The sequence below is a fragment of the Oratosquilla oratoria genome, unplaced genomic scaffold, assembly GCF_046742065.1.
Source record: "Oratosquilla oratoria isolate Oo_2021 unplaced genomic scaffold, ASM4674206v1 SCAFFOLD48, whole genome shotgun sequence".
NCBI classification, from domain to species: Eukaryota; Metazoa; Arthropoda; class Malacostraca; order Stomatopoda; family Squillidae; genus Oratosquilla; species Oratosquilla oratoria.
In genome coordinates, this window is record NW_027467712.1 from 122,789 (window position 1) to 147,159 (window position 24,371).

The 24,371-nt window shown below is 42.6% G+C and overlaps 1 protein-coding gene across 5 annotated transcripts in view; it reads left to right on the plus strand.

Annotated features, from left to right (window-relative positions):
* Positions 1 to 24,371, plus strand: part of LOC143023485 (uncharacterized) — a 96,967-nt gene that overhangs the window by 34,063 nt on the left and 38,533 nt on the right. Inside the window, exon 1 of one of the 5 annotated variants that reach the window (XM_076182011.1) lies at positions 16,964 to 17,102. The exons of the other annotated variants lie outside the window; for them this stretch is intronic. The gene's annotated coding sequence lies outside the window, so the exon portion shown is untranslated. Of the gene's footprint in view, positions 1 to 16,963; positions 17,103 to 24,371 lie in introns of those variants that run through there. 5 annotated transcript variants of the gene reach the window in all.

The window sequence follows — 24,371 nt, forward strand, 5'->3', positions numbered from 1 at the left end:
GACCTGACCTAACCCAACCTAACCTAACTTTACCTAACCTGTAACCTTAGCTAACAAGTTAGCTCCAACCCAACAAAATTGGTGCGAGACCCATTTTGATATCTGTGTAGATCATCTCTCAACAAGTGACGTCATCATCGGTCGAGCGCCATCTTGGCCTCGTTGGGAGAAGTTTCGAGCATCATGTCTTCAGATTCCGGTTCCTAGAGCGGCAGCGATTCGGACGACACGTGGGTTCCTGAGGAAAGAAAAGGGAACAATTAGAATAATAAAAGGAAAAGAAATTATGACAGATTTGAGCCCGTGCCCACAAGAAAGAGATACCGGCACGGGAGCAGAGCTTTTAAAAAGTATTTAGAGGAAATTAATAAAGCTCTTTATGAAGAGGAGGGCGACCCATCCCCAGGAAGCGAGACCGGGGAGGAAAGCCCGAATGAAAGAAAAAGAAAAGATCTTCCAGAGGACGGAAATAGCGGCAGGGCACCCGCGAAGAAGAAAGTGAGATTTGCGGACGAAGTACAGAAATCTCCCCCAGAAGACCAAAGAATCACGACAGAGTCGGGTCCCAAAGAACCAAAAGAGGTTGTGAGAAAGGAAAGCGAGGCAAGGAGCCCAAAGCACGCCCAAATGCATACGACTGCTACGGACAGGACTTTGTTGCAGGAGGAGCTTGTGGGCACTAAAGAAGTTGACGCCCAGATAACTGCAGGAGAGCTGGAAGAGGGAAAAGGACTCCAAGAGCTGGAACCCACGGTCTCTCAAGGGACTACGGAGGCGCTAGAACCCTCCGAAAGAGACATCGTGTTCCTCGAGTCCATCACAGCCAGGGATCTTCGTCGGCCGGAAACAGTCTCTATCGACTCCACAAGCGATCTCGAAGATCAGGAGTCGCCGCCCGAGCAAAGTGGAGGTCTCTGGGACTGCCTCTGTTTTTGTAAAAAGTTCTTCTGAGGGTGTGGCCTAGTGTGTACAAAACACAACGAATGAAGACAACAAAGAAACCAAAGCGTAAACGTGACTGTCAATTAAAGCTGTTCGGTGACTGACGCCACCTCGGCAGGAAGTCAGCTAGCGTCAGCGCTCTTGGCTCTCAACACGAGAGGCTCAACGCTTCAAAAGCTTGAAATTTTATGTTTTATTCTGGTGTAGTAGGACAGCCTTCACTGATAAATCCCCCGGATTGTGAGATCTACGGCATTATTGTCTTCTCAACAGTTTAAACGAGGTCCGTCACAGTGTTCTCTGCTCAAAGCCTGGGTTCACTTCCGCGCGGGGCCCAACTTGATCAAATCTGTCAAACTGGTTTAAAACCGCCACTGTTTGCCTCTCCTGACCCCTTAGGACTGCACACAAGACTTACACATGCAAGGTCTTGCCTCTCCTGACTCCTACTGCGGACTCCCCGCGCCTCCTGCCTCCCCTCAGCTGAATAAAAGCCAATTTGGGTCGTCAGGCGGTCACGGGGTCGTACTCCCTTGGGCAGCCCCTCGACACCTTACGCAAATCCCACTTGAAACAGTTTGACCAACTTCATTGACTCTGCTTACGGAAGCGAACGGTAGATTTTGTAGATGAGCCCGTAGGCCTACCTCAACTAGAAGACAAGGTCAAGATCTACTCTAGATCTAATGTGAGAAAGCATTCGCCAGGTCTGGTGAAAAGATTGAAAGTACAGCCCGTGATGAAGGGATGAATGAATGACGCATAGGGCGCCCTGTGACCAGGAACCCACCCATTCCCTAGATTGCTCTTCAGGTAGTGGTGGGGAGCGGGGAGGGGGGTGACGTTGTTCACGAGAGCGAGTTCAGGTAGCAAATTGTATGGTCATGGTAGGTCAAGTTAAATGAGCCTAAGTTAGGCCAAACTAGGTTAGGTTAACCAAGTAGTCACTTGAATGGTTTTCCTGTGGTGGTAAGCGTTGCACGACTCTGTTCGTTCAGATTTGGAGGACCATTTCGTCGCCTCGTGGCTGACGCTAGATTTCATTCGGGTCGAGTTAACCCCACTTGTCCTGCCAGTCGGTCAGTCGTCAGTGCGCCCGTCCGTCGATTCCTTCCGTGTCGGGTGGGTGGCTGGGTCACCCCTTCCTCCTGCTCTGGATGATACTCCCACTCACTCCCCCCCCTCTCTCTCTCTCTATCTATCTATCTATCTTTCTATATATATATATATATATATAATATATATATATATATATATATATATATACCTCTTTCTATCTAACTACCTATCTCTCTCTCTCTCTCTCTCTCTCTCTCTCTCTCTCTCTCTCTCTCACACACACACACACACACACACACACACACAGTTGAATCGTGTAAAGGGGCATTTAGACGGTCAAACGGTTTGACAAACCCGGTTTGTCAAACAAGTGTTTGAAGTGATGTTTGACCGTGCGAATAGGGTATTTGGTTGTCAAACACGTTCGACAAACGTGTTTGACGACCAAATACCCCATTCACACGGTCAAACATCACTTCAAACACTTGCCTGACAAACCGGGTTTGTCAAACTGTTCGACCGTGTAAATGGCCCTTAAGGCTTTGGAGCGCTACAATGCATTAGTCCACGTAGGTGATAAGGGAAAATGTCACTGTACAATCATATAATTTCAGTGAGCCATTTTGGAAATAATTTAGCGAAACTTTTTCACGCATACACTAAGACGTCATGTCACTCGAGATTGTGAAATGAAAAGTGTTCATCTCTTGGATCCACTGCAGGACCGTCGGGCTATCCTCTTGGGAACGGTAGGCTCTGTACGTCATGACGGTGGCTTGATAAGGTGGAATGATGCGAAGTGCATGGGTAGAGTGACCTGTGTGTTTATAGCAGCACCAACAGTTCTCCGAACTTTGATGTCACAGTCGTTATTCTCGTGCGCCATTTCCGACCCCAGTGTGTCTGCATTCCCTCCCCTCCCCCTTATGAATTGTCGTCTAATAATGTCTTCATCATTATATTTTAACACAGATAAGTATGAAAACGAATAACGAAACACTTTTGTTTTGTTAATTGCAATAAAGGGAAGGTCATGTTTCAAATGAATCATGAAAATATTTAATTTGATGCCCAGATATGCTGTTTGGCCAAATTATAATCTATTGCCATGAAAACAAAAGAAAAAAAATGTTAAAGCGAAATCGTTGAAACACAAAACTTCACTTAATACTTTTATGTCTAGGCCGTCATGTCTTTCAGAACCAACATTTGTTCTGTTTATCAAAACTCGTTCGAGCATCTTATCATAAACGCGGGCACTCATTTGACACTTCAGGCACGGAAGAATCACAACTGGAATGAAGACTGAAGCATTGGATGTTTGTGCACCATTATAGTTGTACACTACATGTTTATATTTTATTTTAGAGACACAGTGTACAAGGAGTATTCTTTACTTGTTTGGCGTCCCTCTCGTGTCTGTGACTATTCCTCAAGTCCTCCCCCTCTGTGGGATCAAGTGCATTCCGTTGGACAGTGTAACCTTGGCTCTCAACCCAAAGTTGGATCGTCAAGCCATTGGAATGGATCGCCAATGATTTACTATTACTATTGAAAGTATTATTATAAGTAATAATACTGTATTAGTGCCTAAATCGTTAACGTCTGAGGACATCAGTATGGAGTAATAGACGAATTAATTGACGTGAAAAATCTTCTCAACATGTACAATTACTTTGAAATTTAAACAAAACAAAATGTTTAAGAAGGGACGGGTCGCCATGGTCGATCGTGACAGGAATTTGGGTCGATGTTCTAGGAGAATCGCGAACCTTTCCTTTGCACTTAAGAACATAAGAATGGAAGAGACTGCAAGAGACCATAAGGCCTACACTAGGCAGTTCCATACCCCTTACCAACCGGTCACTACTACATGGTTACTAAGTCTATTCCATTCGTTAACTACTGTGTTGGTAAACCAATTCTTGCCTATTTCCTTCTTGAACTGTGCTTTATTTGTCTGTGTGATGTTTTTTCGTTTCTAAAATTGCATTTCCTAATATATGTATCAGCACACGTAAATAAATTATTAGTTACTTAATATTTTTAACATGATCGTATATATATATATATATATATATATATATATATATATATATATATATATATGTGTGTGTGTATATACATATATATATATATATATATTTATATATAGAATTGTGTGTGTGTGTGTGTGGATGAGACTTAATGTTTTACTACAAAAAACAGTTTTTGCGCCGTTTTCTTCGCTTGACTAGTATAGTACTCCAACTTACGACTTCACTGTCTCCTAGGATGAGTGAGCAGAAGCGAAATAGAAACAGACACTGTCTTGGTGTTGCCGAGACTCCTCCAGGATACCCAGGAGGAAGTCAAGCCTGGCTAAAGGGAAGGCGTCTATCCTTAAAGGATCACACTAGGCTTCCACAGGCTTCGCCAGCGCCGACAGTTGATAGTTCGTTTGAGTGAAAACGACTTCGGATACAATATTTTTTTCAAATCACCAAATATCAAATTATTTTTCCGTCATATATAGTAAACCTCAATGATGTACTAAGATATACGAACCTATACCTATAACCTATACCCATAACCTATACCCATAACCTATACCCATAACCTATACCTATAACCTATGCCTATAACCTATACCTATAACTTATACCTTTAACCTATACCTATAACCTATACCTTCAACCTATACCTATAACCTATACCTATAACCTATACCTATAACTTATACCTATAACCTATACCTATAACCTATACGAATGTTTGACATATTTTTGAAATCTTTGAGAAGTCTAGATTTCTGTAAGCGGAGTCCTATTCTAGTTATTCAAATGAAGGTTGGAGGTAATTTGTCGAAGGAAAAATACCCCAGTGTGATAACCCCTCTAGTCTTAAAGGGCAGTCACACCAGACCCCGTCCTCAGCACGTCCTGCCAATATTGCCATGACGTGGTGAGGACCGGATTGGACGCAGTGGGGACTGCAAGGACGTGAGCCAGTCTCGATTCTGCTCAAAACTCACGTAGCGAGAGCGTTGGAGATTTAGGACGGGGTGGTGACCGTTTGCTGACGTAGTAAGGACTGCCTCTAGTGGTGTGACTGCATCTTTACCGGGTGGCAAGGCAGTGCCTTCTCCTTTCACAGCTCAATGGGTCCCAGACTGAAGGTAAATACCTTCGGAGATAATATGGCCATTTTGGAAGGGTGACGGAAGAAGAAAACAAACCAACAAAGACTTCAGGAAACCGAGAAAATGGTGCGACTTTGGCGGGATGTAACTTACAGTATACTGCAATGTATATGTATATTGAAAAAAAGGAAAAGTATCCAGTATACGGTAATTATGCATATCGACCCAATAATGGGCGTGGGACACGGTGTGTCATGTTATTGAACTGGGTAAATAGCTAGGAAAATATAGAATAAAATCAAACATATGAATAAACAAACAAAATAGAATAAGACAAAAAAAAGGAAACCTGTCTTACACGCTACGGATGGCAACAGTAAAGGACAATAATATTTTCATAATTCAAATATCTACAAATGAATGAAGGTAGTAGTCATTATTAAGAAAGGAGGTTATAAACCCTCTTTATTACGTTCAACTGAACTTTTTATACTCGAAAACCCTTTATTCTCTCTTTTTTTTTTAACCCATTAAATAACTTTAATATCGTTGTTGTGTGGCTCCAAAGATTCCTGTGGGGAAGAACCCAGCTATGAAGGATGCAGATGTAGTGTAATTTCCTCAATTGGGTGGTGGTGAATTTCCCCCTTCCTCCTGCATCCCGAGCGAGTTTGGAAACCTCATAATTGGAGGTTTAAAAGATACACGTGCACTTGTGTTTGCGCGTGTCCATGCGTGCTATGGGGAATAGCTGAATGTTTGCCACCCTGAGCTCCCTGCAGCTGAGAACGTGGTCATACTTAGCCCAGTTCGAATCCCGTTATATCTGCTCGAACCTTGAATGTTGCGAAGTAATGGTCGGTTTCTCCGTTGTCACAAGGACTTAGGTTTCAAATGCTGCATCTCTAGTGCAATGCAAATCCACCTCCGACCCCCCCTCTCTCTCTCTCTCTCTCTCTCTCTCTCTCTCTCTCTCTCTCTCTCTCTCTCTCTCTCTCTCTCTCTCTCTCTCTCTCTCTCTCTCTCTCTCTCTCTCTCTCTTCCCTCTCTCTCTCTCTCTCTCTCTCTCTCTCTCTCTCTCTCTCTCTCTCTCTCTCTCTCTCTCTCTCTCTCTCTCTCTCTCTCTCTCTCTCTCTCTCTCTCTCTCATATATCCCATTTACTCCCACACAAATAAGATAGGCTATATATAGTCTTTCATTTTTTATTTGAAATAATGTCACTACGGCATGACCGTAAGATTATATAATTTCTGGTGTCGACATGTTTTATTTGACAAGTCATTGTGTTTTCTCGTCGCCTTGAACGCTCCCCTCCTCCCTCCCCTCCCTCCCACCCTCTCCACCCTCCACCTCTCTCCCTTCCACCCTACCGAATGCGCGTGCACTCACGCGTATTACCTTCGCTTTGCATGATCTTCCATTCACACACACTCGCACACACACACACACACACACACACACACACACACACACACACACACACATTCGAGCACACAATTGTATTATTTTTTACAATTGTATCTAATCGCAATTGTCTCTATGTGTGTTTTAGCATGTGCGCACGCGCAGACGTATTGTTGTGCGTGTGTGCGCGAGCACGTGTACTCAGCATGCATATGCATGTGTGCGTGTGTATCCTGCCTTTGGTTCAATCGACAATTTGTACTTGTTGAAGAATATCGCGTGTTAGGGGGATGGTTGTGTGTGTGTGTATGTGTGTGTGTGTGTGTGTGTGTGTGTGTGCTTGTGTGTGTACTCAGAGCGAGTATAGGTTGGCCTCCGCGATTCTCAATCTAAATCCTGTTATGTCCAAGGGTGGATGTGGGATGGAGTGTGGAGCAGAGTGGTGGGGTGGGGGTATATGCATCGGGTTGAGTGGGAAGCGAGCGAGCGAGCTAACTTGATCGTGTGCAAATCGTGAGGACAAAGTGTTTTTCTTTATAAAATTTCATTGTCTGGTAAACGAAACTCGCTTTTTTCCAGTAGACGATTTTTTTTTTTTTCTTTTTTTTATGGAAAGGACACCGTGGTGATCAAGACAATAGTAATACCAAGACTCCGTCCATTTCGAATGTTTGAAAGCGCGTCTGCGCAAATTAGTCTGGCGTCTTGTTGGTGGCTGATGAGGCGAGTCAACACAATGCAGAGGCCAATATGAGCGGCAGACGTACCTCGGTGTCCATTCATAGCAGCTAGTCTGTCATTCACCAGCGAAGTCGGGGGAAAGGGCAGAGTCCTTCGGAGATGGTTATTATGAGAATGAGAGGGTCCGCAATTATCTTTCCATCGATCGCCTTGGGTTCTCGCGAACAGTTTGTCGGTGATATAAATGACAGGAGTGCCAAATCCAGTAGGTGATGTGCAAATGTCAAACGTTGTTCTTTGTTTTATACAAAGGGATTACGGGGAAGTCGTTTGATTTTTTTTTTTCAGCACCGGATTATTTCAAAAGTGCAAAGTGCATCAGGTCCTGCGTCGTTACTGGAGGCCTTGAAGTGGAGACGGCAGCGGCGGAAGGAGAAGAGATGGGGGAGGGGGGGGGCAGGGACGAAGGTGTGTATGTGGTTACGAGTTCTTCTTCAGTTTTGTATGAATGTTTTAAAGCAGAATCAAGAGGAGAGTAATGTAGATAAGGAAGATAAAACATCGTGAAAGCAAATTTTACAGGTCTAAGGACATTTTCTGAAGAAATGGATTGGAGGAATTCAGAAGGACAAGATAACCCAGAAGAAATATGAAATATTTCAGTTGGACTTCAACGATTCGAGTGTGGAAAATATGTGCTAAAAGTGGATGCGAGAAGAGAAATATATATATTGGATCATTAGAGGGTGAGACAACAAATAAATAGATAAAAGAACGAACAAATAGATGTGGGATGAAAAAATATGGAAAAGAAAAGAAGAAACATTAGAACAAAGAAATTGAAGGAGAGAAATGTTAATGTTCCTGATTCCAGAGCCTTGGGGACTTCACCTACCTCATAACCAGCTCTGTCGCTTGTCGGTGCCAGCAACCATCTTGAATTCCTCCAAGACAACAAGTTTGTCTCCTAGAGAGCACTGATCATGTATAGAGTCAAACTTGGCATAAAATGTTTCTTAAGTTCATACGCTGTAGTAGGAACATACATTGAAATAAGATAAAGACCGTCACCAGTATCATACGTTCCTCAACAGGAGCTCCAATAACGGCGGGTTTTAATCGGACAGATATACCTGCAACCCTGAAAAAAGTCCCGATTACTTGGTCTATCTAACATTAGGTGTAACCCTCGATACCGATCTCACCACTGACCGTAGAGAGAGCCACTATATCCATTCTATGCCTCCTGAACTCAGCTGATGTAAAAGGTAGTCGATTGTTCTCGGAGAGGCAAAGAATGTTCCAAGCACTCACACGGAGAGCCCGCCAGAGAGTCAACCCGGGCTCTGCACTGCTTGCTTATGTCTTGTTTGCACCACTCTAGTTGCCCGCATACCGGACATAGTGGTTTCGATGAAATTAGGTTGTAAGTCCAGACCCGCCAATCACACCATGTCTGAATGCCATCTATATTGATAAAAACATTCGCCCTTCCACGCCCCTGCCCTTCACGAAGCTCAACGAGAGGACGCTAAACATTGGGAGTATAACCCAACATTCCCAGTGGTCGCACGGGAATATATGAAGCCACCACTGTGAAGGACAGCCATGGTCTGTGCGGTGTCGGCCCAGGCGGTAGACAGAAAAGATAGAGGATGAGGTACGGAAACACGATGCAATTTCACCCAAACTATGTACAGTACAGTGTGTTGACTAAGGGAGTGAAAGGTTTGAATATTAATGAGTAATTCTTTGTTACCTCAGATTTGCAGATGACGCCATCCCTTTTCGTAAGCCGCAGAGGAGTTGCAAAATTTGATAAATGATCTTAGGAAGGAAAAATATAAATAAGTTTTGAAGATGACAAATAAAACCAAAGCAGTGTTGAACTCTAAAATTGTGATTAGATGAATTAATTCCTGATGAGTATCCTGAAGTGGATTTAGGCTAAATTATACGAAAATGAATAAGTATTTACGCATGAAAAGGTTAAAAACTGACGAAGGCGATGGAAACGATGCTAAGACGTGCACAGAGAAGAAAGGATCAGCGCTTGGTATAGCGCTGACAGGAACTCTGAGGGTCAGTTAGGGAAGACAGAAGACTGGCCTGCCAAGATAACGTGCAGGAGATAAAAGAGCGGAATTGGAACCTTGCAGGAAAAGTAGAAAACAAAAGCAGAAAGGAAGAGAGAGAGTGCGGGGGGGGGGTGCGGGGGGGGGGAGAATGGGAAATGGAACAAGTGTGTTATTGACTGGACGTCGTCAAATAAGAAGTGTGGAACATGGTACCAGTGGAACTGTTATGCCTTATTTGACAAATGTATACAACAAATATATATATATATATATATATATATATATATATATATATATATATATATACATATCGCATAAGAATTCACATGAACTCATGATTATAAATATGCAGAAAAACCACCATGGAAAGTAATAAAATTATGACCGAAGATGTCTAAATAGACGAAAGCGCTCTGTCATAATTTTATTATTTTTCTTTGTGTTTTTTCTGCATATATATATATATATATATATATATATATATGTGTGTATATATATATATATTTATATATGTATTTATATATATATACATATACATATTAATGACATCCAGTGACATCGATGGATTAGAAAGAAATCTAAGAGTGTGATTTAGTTCATGAATACCACAGCTGTGGTATTTAGATGGACGCAGATACTCATCACGTGTTAAGACGAGTGATTTTTTTTTGCTAAAATGTGCACATGTTAGATAGCCCACTCCCTCTTATGGAAACACCCCTTTAGTTGGTTGGTGATGGGTAACGCGGGAAGCATGGGGAGGGAATGTGAGGTATTACTGGAATATGGTTCCTAATTGGATTTTGTATCCTGCCAAGCTTTGTTGTATTATAACGTGGTTCCTGCCCCTCCCCTCAAGAATAGTATCATTCATACCTTGTCTCGAAAGTTTAACGGAATTTGACTTATCTAATTCAGCTACGCTGAAGAGGATCACAGACAGCACGTATCTTCGTACACAATTCTTTTCTCTGAGAGTGGGATATACAGTTCAGTTTCATAACTTCGTGAGTTCGAGTTCCGCACTTATTTCCAATGTCCAGGAGTGACACCTGCCCCCAACACTCCAAATGCATAGGGCAAAGGTGATGGCCTCAGCCACAACTACACGCCACCTGGTGTAAGCTCCTCACCCTCTGAGAGAGGTGATCGTTGAAAGGTATGAATTTAAAACCTTCCCATAACCCCAAGACTGCCCAGGAGCTGTAGAGAGGTTTCAGAATTATAATACCATTCAACAGTAATACGTTTCACAGGATGAAGATGCTGTAAAAAGACTAACAATTTCGTTTAAGAAGTGTACCCTGGGACGATGTTTTTTTCCGTGATTTTTTTTTATTTGAAGTTGTTTATGTGGAGAGGCCGCCATGCGCAAAGGGTCTTCTGTTAGAGCCTCAGAATTGTGGCGGACCGATTAATTGTTTTTATTGTTTTTGTTTTTATAATTATTATTGTCATTACTGTTGTTGTACATGCTCTTTGGTCAAGACACTTGCTGGCCGAACGGGTTAGAGCGTCGCTACTTGCGACGGAGGTTGAGATGCCGGTGGTTTGAATCCTGTCGCGAGCGAGTTGGACCAAGGGCATGGTTCATTAAATTCCACGCTGCAAAGTCCTGTAAGAGGCACCGTTATAGCCTCCTGATAGGAATTGACTACGTTAATCCGAATTGAGACTAATATGCAATATTTCCTTGCGAGCCTTGGTTTTAGTGGGAATAATATGCCAGTAAATATAATTTTACTGGTAGGAATTATATTCCAGTGGCACCGAATACAATTTGGTCTCCTGCTCGGTCGTTTGGGGTGGAGGGGAGAGGGAGCAGGAGGAAGGGAGAGGTGCCTGGCGCTCATGGGGGAAACAAGAGAAAAGAGAGGAACGGAAGAGTATTAAGGTAGGGTTACACTAGTCGACGAAAAGCTTGTTGTCCAACTTTTGCACTCGTTCATCTTATAATAAGTGGTTACACATAAGTCCAGCCTTACCGTGTAGAGAAATTCCCACCAATCACGTAAAAGGAGCTACTAGAAGCCCCACCCTCTTTCCAGAATGAAGAATCTCAGTGACAGAGCCAATGCCTATACCACTTTCTCATATATTTTATCCCAAGTAACTTTGAACGACTCGTGATCTCTCTTAAAATGCTTATTTAACGATCTTTGCATATCTTACACACACAAACACACACACACACACACACACACACACACACACACACACACACACACACACACACACACACACACACACACACACACACACACACGAGTTCTCGCCTGCCACTACGGCGGTCCGGGTTCGTATCTCGTCCAGGGCTGAAATAATTTCAGTATCGCTGCACTGCGGGTTGTTACTCCACCTCTCGTGGGTGGGGAGTTGGGGGATGCGTGTAAGGTCACAGTATTACCCATATATCGATCATACGAGCTCTAAGCTTTCATTCGGAAGGTTAATAACTGTCAATCACGAGTCCAAGACAATGGTGAATCACAGATTATCGAACACTAGGCAGAAGATAATTGTCATTCATAGAAGATGGTAATTGAAGGACTGACTCAGTGAGAGAGAGAAATTATGTTATCTTTATTTCTTAATACAGTCGGGATGCCTCACATCCCAAATCGCCTCTCATGGTCGTATATTCTCTATTAGAACATGGATAACTTTGATATTCCACCCCATCACGGCGAAAAGTGTAGATATTAACCAAATGGTGATAATAATTTTCGCGCGTAAGAAAAAATACCAATGCATTCAAACGACTGTGATTATTGCCACAATATACATTCCATAAAATATATTTTCTATTTGAAGACATTTTTATAGTATTAAGTAATTTATCTCTTATTAATAAATAAGTTGTATATATTTTTGAATATGTCGTAAATATGAATAATATTAATGTATATCTTCAGTTTCTTTCCCTCGATTCTCTTCCGAAGTGTGGATTATAACGGTATTGGGTTGGGCGTCGCTAGGCTTGGATTCTTATCCAAATCCTCCAGCGTTGGACGAAATCCACCTTAGGCTCGGAATCCAACCCATCCGTTGACTAGTGTAACCGTACCTTTAGATGGCGAACAGTGGACAAGGAAGGAAGGGAGGGGGAAGTGGAGAGGAGGGAGAGCTGTGGAGTTTGGCTCCAGTACCATGTGATTTGCTGGAGTAGCCTCGGATCCCGTGCAAATCATAATCATCATCATCTACACCAGCATCATCATAATCATCATCATCATCATCGTCGTCGTCGTCGTCGTCTTCATTATTAATGGGTCTGAAGGGTAGATAGTGGAAGAGAAGTAGAAAGTGGACGAGAAGGAGGTGAAAAGGGAGGTCATGCTGACGAAGAGGAGGTGGAGGAGGCGTATGGGTTGTGACGTCAGAAGGAGGGTGTGGGGGGTAGGGAGGAGGTGGCGCGTGCGTGCCGCCACCATGCATGGCTGTAGGTGCAACGGTGGAGGAGAGGGAGAGGTGGGACTTGTAGACCCGCCGACAAAAATCGTGAAACAGCAGTCCTATAAAGCAGGATTGCAGGTCTTTCTTTGTTGAGTCCAATTTCCCTTTGTAACTGTTGTCTTCCATTGTAAGTGATGTTTTAAGTGATATTGCATTAATGCAACAATGGCTAAAAGAGTATTAAGGTATAAGTCAGTTGAGTTGGTGTCTTGGGATGTATTGCGACAGTATTTGTACCTACTGGACGATTCATTTGAAGTCGTTTTCGTTTTTTTTCATCGTCGCGACGGGCCGTACGTGAAGTTGAAAAATAGTGGGCTTGTGATGGCAGAGGCGTTATCATTGGCATTCCGCCTGTTTGGTAATTATGGTGCCGGAAATGCAGAGTTATCGCGGTCAGGGTGTATGTATAGGTGGCGTTGATTGTGGCTTGCGTTGCGGTGGCCTGGAGGCCAGACGCGTTTTTTTTTTTTTTTTTTTTTTTCTTTTTTTTTTCTATCTTTTCCCTTTCGTTATGATGGTGAACTCCTGATTTTAATATTCGTTACTTGGAAATAGTACCTCGGAGGGAGTTGTTACAATTATATATATATATACATATATATACATATATATATATATTTATATATATATATATTTGTCACACACAGAGGCGATTGCAAAACCAGAGGAGTTAAAAAAAAAAAAAATGGCCGAATGAACTACTTTGACTTGGTTCCGATGGTTTCCAACAAAACCCAAGAAGAGAGACAGATAAAAAAAAAAATATATACCAAAAGGGTTGAATGCTTGAGAAGGAAAGAAAATATTCCAACCCCATTCGTTAGCTTGCTTAATTTTCGTTTTGTGATGGTCTCGATTTCTGTCGTTATTGAAAACGTGGCAACTGCTCTCCAAAGAATAAATGAAATAAGATCTCCGACGTAAAGATATATCTTTGCCCACATCATTGCTTAGTCTGCACAAAAAAAGAAGCACATGGTCAAACAACTGAAATACTTCCTCTTTGGATCAAACGCAGAGAAAAATGATAATCTTTGTGACACACACACACACACACACACACACACACACACACACACACACACACACACACACACACACACACACACACACACACACACACACACACACACACACACACACACACACACAGACTGGTCATATATGAGCTCTGAGCTCTCTTCCGGGAGGGTAATAGCTGTCGATTACGAGTCCAACACGTGATCCAAGACAATGGTGAATCACACACACACACACACACACACACACACACACACACACACACACACACACACCTCTCATGGCGCTGTGGTTAGAGCTCTGGCCTGCCACTACGGAGGTCCGGGTTCGACTCTCGCCCGGGGCTGAAATAATATCAGTATCGCAGCGCTGAGGGGTGTTACTCCAACTCTCGTGGGCGGGGAGTTGGGGGTGTGTGTTTGTGCAAGGTCATAGCATTACCCATAGATCGGACCTACGAGCTCTGAGCTCTCTTCCGGGAGGGTAATAGCTGTCGATTACGAGTCCAACACGTGATCCAAGACAATGTTGAATTACACACACACACACACACACAAAGTATGTATGCAGTATATATATATATATACATATATATATATATATCACAACAAAGATATGTCGTAGCACATTTGTAAAATAATACTGATGACCCACTTTCGGAGAAGAATAAGCGAAGATGTAGAGATCTGTATATTTCGATCACTTACTGTGATCCTCTTCAGCAGATATGAGTTACAAAGTACAGAACAATGTGTATTTATAGTAAGACAGTGAGGTAGCAAGAGGGGACGGGGCTCAGGTCAACACGCCCGGCACGCATGCTCGCATCTTGGTGGCTCAGGTCACATGACCGGCGTTACATGGGCCTTGGTGATTTTTGTCCACCGCTAATGTTGATGGTAACATTTTATTTATGGCAAAAGAAGAAATACAGTCTGGTGACCATTGACCATGGGAAATGTTGTAATTTGGGAAATTATTTATTAAGGAGGATTCTACTATTTTTCTTCTGAAACTACATTTGGATTTATAAATTATTTCAGCATCGTCCCAATTTATTCGGTGGTTTTTATTGGCGACGTGCTGAAATCCTCACTGTCTCACTATAAATACACATTGTTCTGTACTTTGTAACTCATATCTGCTGAAGAGGATCACAGTAAGTGATCGAAATATACAGATCTCTACATCTTCGCTTATTCTTCTCCGAAAGTGGGTCATCAGTAATATATATATATATATATATATATATATATATATATATATATATATATATATATATATATATATATATATATATATATATATATATATGATATGTATATATATCAAGAGCATATATGCATTAAATGATAGTTACTGTACATGTTTTACTTCAAAATATTTCATTAATGTTTATACTAGTGCATAAATCATAGTTCTTCACTGGAGCACATGTTGTAAAAATATGAAGTTATGCGACGTTTGGTCTTTCAGCATTCATTAAGGGGAACTACTAATGACGCCAACGAAGAGGTAGTTAGTGGCTACGTTTTTATTTATTTATTTATTTACTTATTCATTTTTTGTTTATTATATTCATTTATTTATTTATTTACATTTTTTGTCGCTGCCTAAAAGCTACAAGGATTAGTCAGGAGCGGTTCATGATGTTCGTGACCAGTGTGATCTTCGTTGTTCGCAGACTGGAGGAAAATCGATCCTTGTACATTGTACAAAGAGGTAGCTGATGGTTGTTGAGGATAATTTATTTGTGGGAGTGGTGGTGGGGAGGGTAGCAGTGATGGTTGGAAAAATGGTAGCGGTTATCATGGGGTTGGACTGACGAAAATGGTGCTTACAGCTGTGGATGGGAGTTGGCGGCGCGGGAGTTGGGTTGTGGGGTGGTCTGGGGGGTTTTGAATAGGAAGAAGTGCTGTTGGTATGTTGCAATGAGTGTGGTGGTGGGGACCAAACAGGCGGAGGTGGAAATGAAGGATAGAATGACGGTGCAGGTGTTAGAGAAGGGTAGTTTTGGCTAGCATGGTGATGCTGAGGATGAGAGCATGAAGGTGGGTTAGGGTAGTTTCAGAGGCTTCGTTAGAGCCAATTTTATTCTGGATTATCGCCGGCTGATTTGATTAGGATCAGAGGAACGCCACTGTAGCGAAGAGGCCCCGCCCCCTCTGCTGGCTAGAACAGAATGTGTAGAGTGCACCGTCGTAGGAAAATGGTGAATATCATTCGAGTGCAAGGGTGCGTGCGTGGGGACAGGTTGGCGGAGGAACAGTGGATGCTGTGATGAGGTTTTGCTGTCGTCGTCGTCGTCGTCGTCGTTGTTGTTGTTGTTGCTGCTGTTGCTGCTCTGCTTGCGATGTCTTTGAGTCATAATTCATAATACCAGAACAACGTTAGGAACCGAGGTTGCGAGGTTTAGTGTGATGAAGGAAGATAAGTGCACTGAAGATGCAACAAATTCGGGAGGCTGAAGATAATCTCCAGGAGACAGCGAGAGCAAATGTTTAAGTCGTGAATAGCAGTGAAAATTATAATAAGTATAAGACGAGCAGTAGTAATAATGAAAATTATGATAACAGTAACAATAACAACACAAATATTGATAGTTATTTTATTAGTGAAAACAATGATAACGAAGAGAGAGAACCAGAAGAAGAAAAGGAAGAAATGATGGCGGGAAATATTAAAGAGGCGTCGTCTGCTATGGTGACGTCATGCAAGCAGAACAAAATTTCGTCTGTCGTTATTAGCCAGAATAAGATATGTAGCACGAGGGGTTATGGGAAATTTAAAGATGTGGTGGAAGATAAAAGGAGTAAGGAACTCTGGTTCGTTCGGAGGACGATGATATCGATGAGAAGCGAGCCCGCTCGGACCCAAGCATGATGCAACTTGCACATGCACTGCCTTGAACCGTGCCAGGACGCGACTGCGTTGCAGGTCTGTTGGGGATTGAGGTAGGTTATTAGGATCCACCGAGATGACTGTTAAGATCAAATTTCTGGTCAGTTGTGATAAAAATGCCTCAATAATAATATATTCTTCTTCTCGTTAGCCCTGGACAAAGACTGCGCATGCGTCAACTCCATGTGGCGGACGAAAAAAAAAAAAAAAAAAAAAGCTGTCGGGGCAGTTGAGAGGTCTCTTGTGCTTAGATATCAGTTAGTGGCTGCAGTGAAGTTAGTTCGCGTGTTGTGGTAACAGTGTGACTCTAATCGCGGATGCAGTGTTTAATTAATTGTATAACGGACTTCTCTATACGACAGTTTCAAATATGGGGAAACGCGCGATGAGTAGTGTGTAGCTGCTATCGTTTCGCCTCATGTGAATTACATAACCGGTAATAACACTCAAGTTTTTTTTTGTGAGAATTGCATTGGCTGCCTTTGGGTATTCATGTAGCTTTTATGTTAGTTGTGATGGTTGAAGTAGTGGTGATAAATGTTTGTTAATTGGTTGTTGGCGGGTCATTTAAACCAAGCTTTCTCATGTGTAAGTTGTTGTTCTTGTCACATTTGTTGTTGTTGTTATTATTATTGGGCCGTGCGGTAGCCCAGTTGTTACCGTGCCGAATTCGCGAGTAGGTGGTCGTGAGTTCGATTTCCGGGATTCGCTGAGCGCTTCTGGCGTTGGATCCCGACAGCCCTGCATGCCAGGCGGGGAGGTGACCCAAACATACAGGGCTTGCCCCACCGGGGGTTTCTCACTTCCCACATCGTGGAAGTGGAATAGTGAGATGTTATTATAATTATAATTACAGTATTATTATTATTATTAATATTATTATTATTATTATTATAGTTATTATTATTATTATTATTATTATTATTATTATTATTATTATTATCATCGTCGTCATCATCATCTTATGATATCTGGTCGTTGTCATTTAAGTAAATTCAGACGGCATGCAATCGCCTTGCTGACCTAGAGGACACCTCACCACGTGCCCCAATGTGTTCCTGTAGATTCAGCAAGCAGACGTCTCTCTGTGCTTTGATGCATCTCCTTAGTTCTCATTTGATTTTTCTTCGTCTCTTTTTTTCAAAATTATTTAGAAATAAGTTAAGCTAGCCCGGTTCAAGCCTGTAAAATTTCATGGTCTACCGAAAGGGATATCTTTTAAGATCGAGTTTCTGGTCAGTTTTCAATTTTCAGTCTTGATGTTTATTTTGCGACCTCCGCTGAGGATCAAATATCCTTCTCGGGAAGGCCCTCCGCATTTTTCTTTTCACTTCTTATTTTTCACTGGCCCAATTTCAGCTTCTTTGCTTTACTTAAATTCTCAAATTGATGATAGTAGCACCTCTCTCCAGTAGAAAATTGAGAAACTTTACGTAGATTATTTTAAACGTAGGTTTTTTTTTTCTCATTTCCAACGAACCGAATATTAATCGAGCTATATATATTTCATTCTACAAACCATAGTCCATTCTGTTCCAAATTTTATTATTATTATTATTATTATTATTATTATTATTATTATTTCTTTATGTATTTGCATAGTCCTTATTTCTGAAGTTATATGTAGCTTCTTTATTTGCTATACGCTCAGGAAATTTGCGATGGTGGGCACACATTGCACACTTGCGTTCATGAGCACCTCTTGGAGCAGTGTGTCCCAAAGTGGCACAATATTGAAAGACACCTGGCTAGGCAACAGTCGTCTTAAGGCACCCAAGTACTGAATTGCCCGACCAAGGCATAGGCGATAGTACTATATGTGACTTCTATGTGTCGATAATAATAATAGTAATAATGATAATAACAACAGTAATGATAATAACGATGATGATAATAATAGTATTGATAATAATGATAATAATCATAATGATAATAGTAATAAACATTTATCTATCTGCAACTGTTTCTGTGTTAAGGACTTAAAAGAATATTGACCTTGAGGCAGACCTTTCAGGGTCGAAGGTCTTCATGCCAAGTGAAGAGCCCTACGCGCCTTCCTTTGCTCGCTATAATAGTAAATGTCTCTCAGTCGTTTCAATTTTGGGATAAAATCTTTAGGCCGCGGACTGTTCTTCAAAGAGTGGTAGGATGTCTTCAACCCCTCGAGCAATGAACTTTTTTTTCGACGACAGCATTTCGTAGGTGACAAGGAGGAGACGGGTGACCCCGTCATTGTTGTTCTTGTTGTCATCGTTGTTGGCATTGTTGTTGTTACTGGTGGTCTTGTAACGTTTCCTTAACATGTCTCGTTCCCACGGCGCAGTGAGCCAGCCAATGAATAGATTTTATCATTAAAAAGAAAGTGATAACATATTCATAAACTGTTTTCTTTATATAAGTTATCGTATTTTTCAAAAAGAATTTGAATATTTTGAACATTTGATTGACGGAGCATCGACCCGCCTCAAACCACCCTTGGAACACCCATGGATTTGTCGTGGCACACTGTTTGAAAATCAGTATTACATTTTGTAGTTAGTTCTTTGTGGGACAGAATTAGTTTTTGTGGTAACTATTGCGCCAGGATCAATAGTAGTGCTAGTAGTAACGTTGTTAGTACTGAAGGCATAACAGCAGCAACAATGTTAGTAGTAATAGTGGCCGAGGTAGGAGCAGGAGAAGGAGGAGGAGTTAAAATAGGATTAGAAGCAAGAACAGAAACCACAGTAATATAAGTATTAGAGCAGATATGCACACGAACGGGTTCTATTTTTTTTTACCTTCTCTCTATCTATCCTTTTCTCTTTCTCTCTTTCCCTTTCTCTCTTTCCCTCTCTTTCCCTCCCTCCCTTTATTTGCGTATTCCATAAATCGGCTTCATCAGTATAATTCCACACCATTTCTCCTCCTTCTCCTCATCCTTTTCCCTCCTCCTCCGCTTCTTCCTCCCCCTTCTTCCTCCTGCATCTCCTCCCACATTAAATGTTCTTTTTTCACATCAAGTAATCCTGATTATCTTTATTTGATAGAAAAAAGAACATACAAACGTTCAGACACGTTCCAATCGGCCATTCAGGTGGAGAGAAGGGGCGCTTCCAACGTGGAGTTTGACCAGAAAAAAGTATATATATATATATATATATATATATATATATATATATATATATATATATGTAATACAAATATATATATATATATACACATATATATATATATATATATATATATACATACATACATACATATACCAAGGCTTTTTCCCCCTTTCAAGGGAGGTAGCCAAAAAGGGAAAGGCATAAAAACACTCCTACCCATTTCATCCCTAAATACACTCCACACCCCTCCCACCCTCCCTCTCATCTGAGCACCTCCTGGATGACGGGTCATCCCTGCACCTTGCCCACCGCCCTGGGTCAGAAGCAATGTCGCAAGACACAGCACATCCACAGCAAGGCCGCTTCATTTAATCGGCGACCCCCCCTCTCCGTCCCCCCTTGCATATAAGGAGAGGACGGGGAGAAATCCCTTCGGGCTGCGTCAAAATTTGCTCACACATACTACCTCACCCCCCATCCCCCCGCCCATTCCTCCTCATGCAATCACAACATCATCCATATACAACCATTCTCCACTCACCTCTGTCTTCCGTCCTCTCCCTTCCTTCCTCAACAGACATTCCCCTCTTCCCCAAAGCCCCCTTCACCCCATCCATCCACCTCATCCTAGGACGTCCCCTCATGTTCACTCCCTCCACATCTGCCTTCCATACCTCTTTTACTAGTCTTTCTTCACTCATTCTTTCCATGTGTCCAAACCATCCTAATATTCTTTCATCAACCCCAGCTCCTTTTTCACCCCTGTTCTCCTCCTCACCTCCTCATTTCTCACTCTATCCAGCCTAGTAACCCCCACCATACTTCTCAGACACCTCATCTCAAACACATTCAAACTCCTTCTCTCTTCTTCTCTTATGTAATACAAATAATTTCCGACAGTCATCCCGCGGTTCGAACCGAGGCCTTGCTTGACACCAGGCCAGTGCCTCGGTTCGAACACCGTGGCGACTGTCGGAAATTATTTGTATGGTATACGCTTCTACTGCCGATTCACTACAGGTATACACACACACACACACACACACACACACACACACACACACACACATATATATATATATATATATATATACATATATACATATATATATACATATATATATATATATACATATATATATATATATATGTATACATATATATATATATTACGTGTGTGTGTGTGTAATTACTACTTCCTTTTGCAAGAATGGTTGAAAAGGTGCAGGGGCTAGGAAGGGAGGGGGAGGGGAAGATTTTTTTTTTTTTTGGGGGGGGGAAGAAGGCGCTTGTGTCTTCAATCCAGAATCCATGGAGGAGGAGGAGGAGGAGACGCCTTCGGTAGAGGAAGGTGCGTAGTTACCTTAAACGTGTTTTTCTCAGGCTTCTGCGCGCGCGCACATGTGTGTGTGTGTGTGTGTATGTGTGTGTTTGTGCGTGTGTGTGTTTGTGCGTGTATGTGTATGTGTGTTTACCTAATTGTTACAGGGAAGAAGCTAAACGCACTCAGTCCTGTGTCTTTTTTTTTCAAACATCATACCTGATTTTGAATTTGCGTGTGGTTTTAGCTTGGGCGATTTCAATTTCCAAGCTACTTCAGGAACTGATGCATCTATATGAAATCTGACTTTCTTAATATCCCTAAGACGTTTAGTCTTTTTCAGTTTGTCCCCATGACCTCGTAACCCTTTTGTCACTGAACAAGAAATATTCTTTCTCATTTTTTTTTTCTATTCCCTATAATGACTCAAACACTACTATCAATCTCTTTATCTTCTTTCTTTCAACGATGGCGGGATCATTGTATTTAATCATTCTTCATACGTTTTATCTTAGTCTTGTTTATATATTTCTCTTTAAGTGTAAATAACTTTACTGTGTCAATAACATTATACATATTTTTCTATCATCTCGTCCATATAGTGATAAAACAGTTTCATGTTCACCAATAGATTGTCTGTTTCATCCATAATGTGTGTGTGTGTGTGTGTGTGTGTGTGTGTGTTTATGTATGTATGTATACATGTGTGCGTGTATGTATGTGTGTGCTAGCGTGCGTGTGTGCATCCTGGCATGCACGAATAAGCATACACTTATCGCCGTGTGTGTGTGTGTGTGTGTGTGTGCGTGCACGTGCGCGCATGCGTGCGTTGTTTGTATTACAGTATCACGACAGTTGCAAGCGGCCGTGTTACCTGGAACGTGAGTTGCGGAAACGAGGTGACCCCCCCCCCCCAAGGTTTTTAGTGTTGTAATTGCATTACGTATTTACATCTTCGCTTTCAGCCGAAGAGCAAAATGCGCTCTTGTGTTTCTGGGCGATTAAGACGATTCTGAGAAATGGTGAAGGCTGGAAGCCGGATCGGTGTTGACGATGCTGCCTCAGTCGGTCACTGAAGGAGGAGGAGGAGGAGGAGGAAGAAGGAAAAGAAGAAGAGTAATAATAATGATAATAATAAGAAGAAGAAGAAGATGAAGAAAAAATAGAAGAGGAAGAAGAAGATGATGAATTGCCTGTCGGAAGCGTTGTTCAAAGGAAGGCACTGGCCTAGTGGAGATCATAGTAACAGTGCAGGGCTGGGTGGACGGTGAGAGAGGAAGAGAGGGGAGAGGAGAAGAGAAGAAAGGGAGGAGGGGGAGGAGGAGGAGGGGGAAAGAAGGTTGCAAAGGGCGTGCGTTTAGGGTGGATGGGACGGGTAGGGGGCCTGCCAGCAGAGAATTAGGTTGAGGATTTTGGGATCGGGAGTGATTCGGGAACGAGGAGGAGGAAGTAGAGTGACAGGTGGGGTGAGGTGATGGTTGGGGTGGGGGGACACCTTTGTGAGTGTGATAACGTGCCTGAAGGTGAGAAGAGTGGAGAAAGTGGCGCAGCTCATGAAAAATAAAAAAGTGAAGAACTGCAAGAGACGAAGGCTAAGATAAGACTCTATGAGATAAGAGATTAGGTTCGATAAGATAAAGGGGGTGATATATGCAGTGTCATTGTTGAGAGGACTTCTATTACGAAAGGACAAGGTTATTGTGGTCGAAGGTACTTCTCAGGTTTGCGGGGGGGGGGGGAGGTGCGATCCGGGAGGACGAACGAGGATAGGGGCGGGGCGCACTGTCCTCTTCGTCGTCCGGGCGGGGCAAGGATGCGTCATGAGCGAGAGGTAGATCCTTCTTGCATGACCCGCTGAGTGTTCCTTCCACATTCATGATTGACCAGAAGCCTGTGTTGGTATGCGCTTGGCGAGCTCGGGGGCAGGTCGGTTGTGGGTGGGGGTCTCGGGAGAAGGAAAAAAGTTCCTGATCATCTTTTGAGTCTTAAGATGTAATGCCAGCTTCCCGTCAGCCGTAACCAGCGCTTCTGTCTTCAGGGACAAAATAGCGCCGAAGAGGTGGGGTTATAGAGGTCAACGAGTAGAGATTTAAGGGGGACAGTAGAAAAGAGAGATATTTCAAGTTAAAAGTCATTAACGTTTTATTCCAAGTGGAAATTGATCTCTATATAATCATTAAAGAATGTTACTTAGCTACTCCATAGAGGCGTCGTCCAACCCCAGTCGGGGTTGATGTCATGCAAGTAGTTTGCCTCGTGCATGTCATGCCAGGAGTGAAGAAGTTGGCAGGAGGCAGAAAAGTGGAAGAGAGAAACAAGAGAAACTGGAGAGAGAGAGAGATAGGTAGAAAGAGAGAGAGAGGTGAAGGGAGAGAGATAGAGATGGTGGGAAATGGGAGGGAGGGATAGAGAGAGAGGAGGAGAGAGAGAGAGAGAGAGACGGGGAGAAAGAAAGAGGGGAATGGAGGGAGAGAGAGGGGGGGAAGGGAGAAAGATAGAGAGGGTGGAAAAGGGGAGGGAGTGATAGAGAGAGAGGGGGGAGGAAGAGAGAGAGACGGGGAGAAAGAAAAAGGGGGAAGAGAGGGAGAGAGAAAGAGAGACGGGGAGAGAGAAGACAGGACGAAATCGAGAGACAAAGGAATAGACGGAAGAAGAAAGAGAGAGAGAGAGAGAGAGAGAATTAGTATGGATGATGTGTGTGCGTGCTTGTGTGTGTGTGTGCGTACGTGCGTGCTTGCGTCCATGATTCACCATGGTCTTGGACCACGTGTTGGACTCATGACTGACAGTCGTCACCCTCCCAGAAGAGAGTTCCATATGGCCCAGCCTATGAGTAATGCTCTGACTTCACACTCGCATGCACAACCTCCTCCTCCTCCTCCTCACCCAAGGGAGAGTCTGCCGAGGCTTGCAATGTTGTTGTCAAGCTTTTCAAACCCTGGGCGGGGACCGATCTCGGGACCTCTGAATTAGCATTCCAAAGCATTACCACTGCACCAATAAACCGTGTGTGTATGGAGATAATTTATATACATATTTGAAATACACAGGAGAAGAACAACGCTCGTTTGGTCATTCTCTTTTCAATCAACATACCAAGTTGTGTATGTATAATAGGCACCATTGTTTAGAATCACGTGCTGGACTCGTGAGTGGGAGCTATTAACCTTATGGGTGAAAGCTCCGTCGTTCATATGATCCAATCTATGGGTAAATGATGTGAACTCATACACACCATAGAGAGATCTGTGCTTGTGTGTGTGTGTGTGTGTGTGTGTGTGTGTGTGTG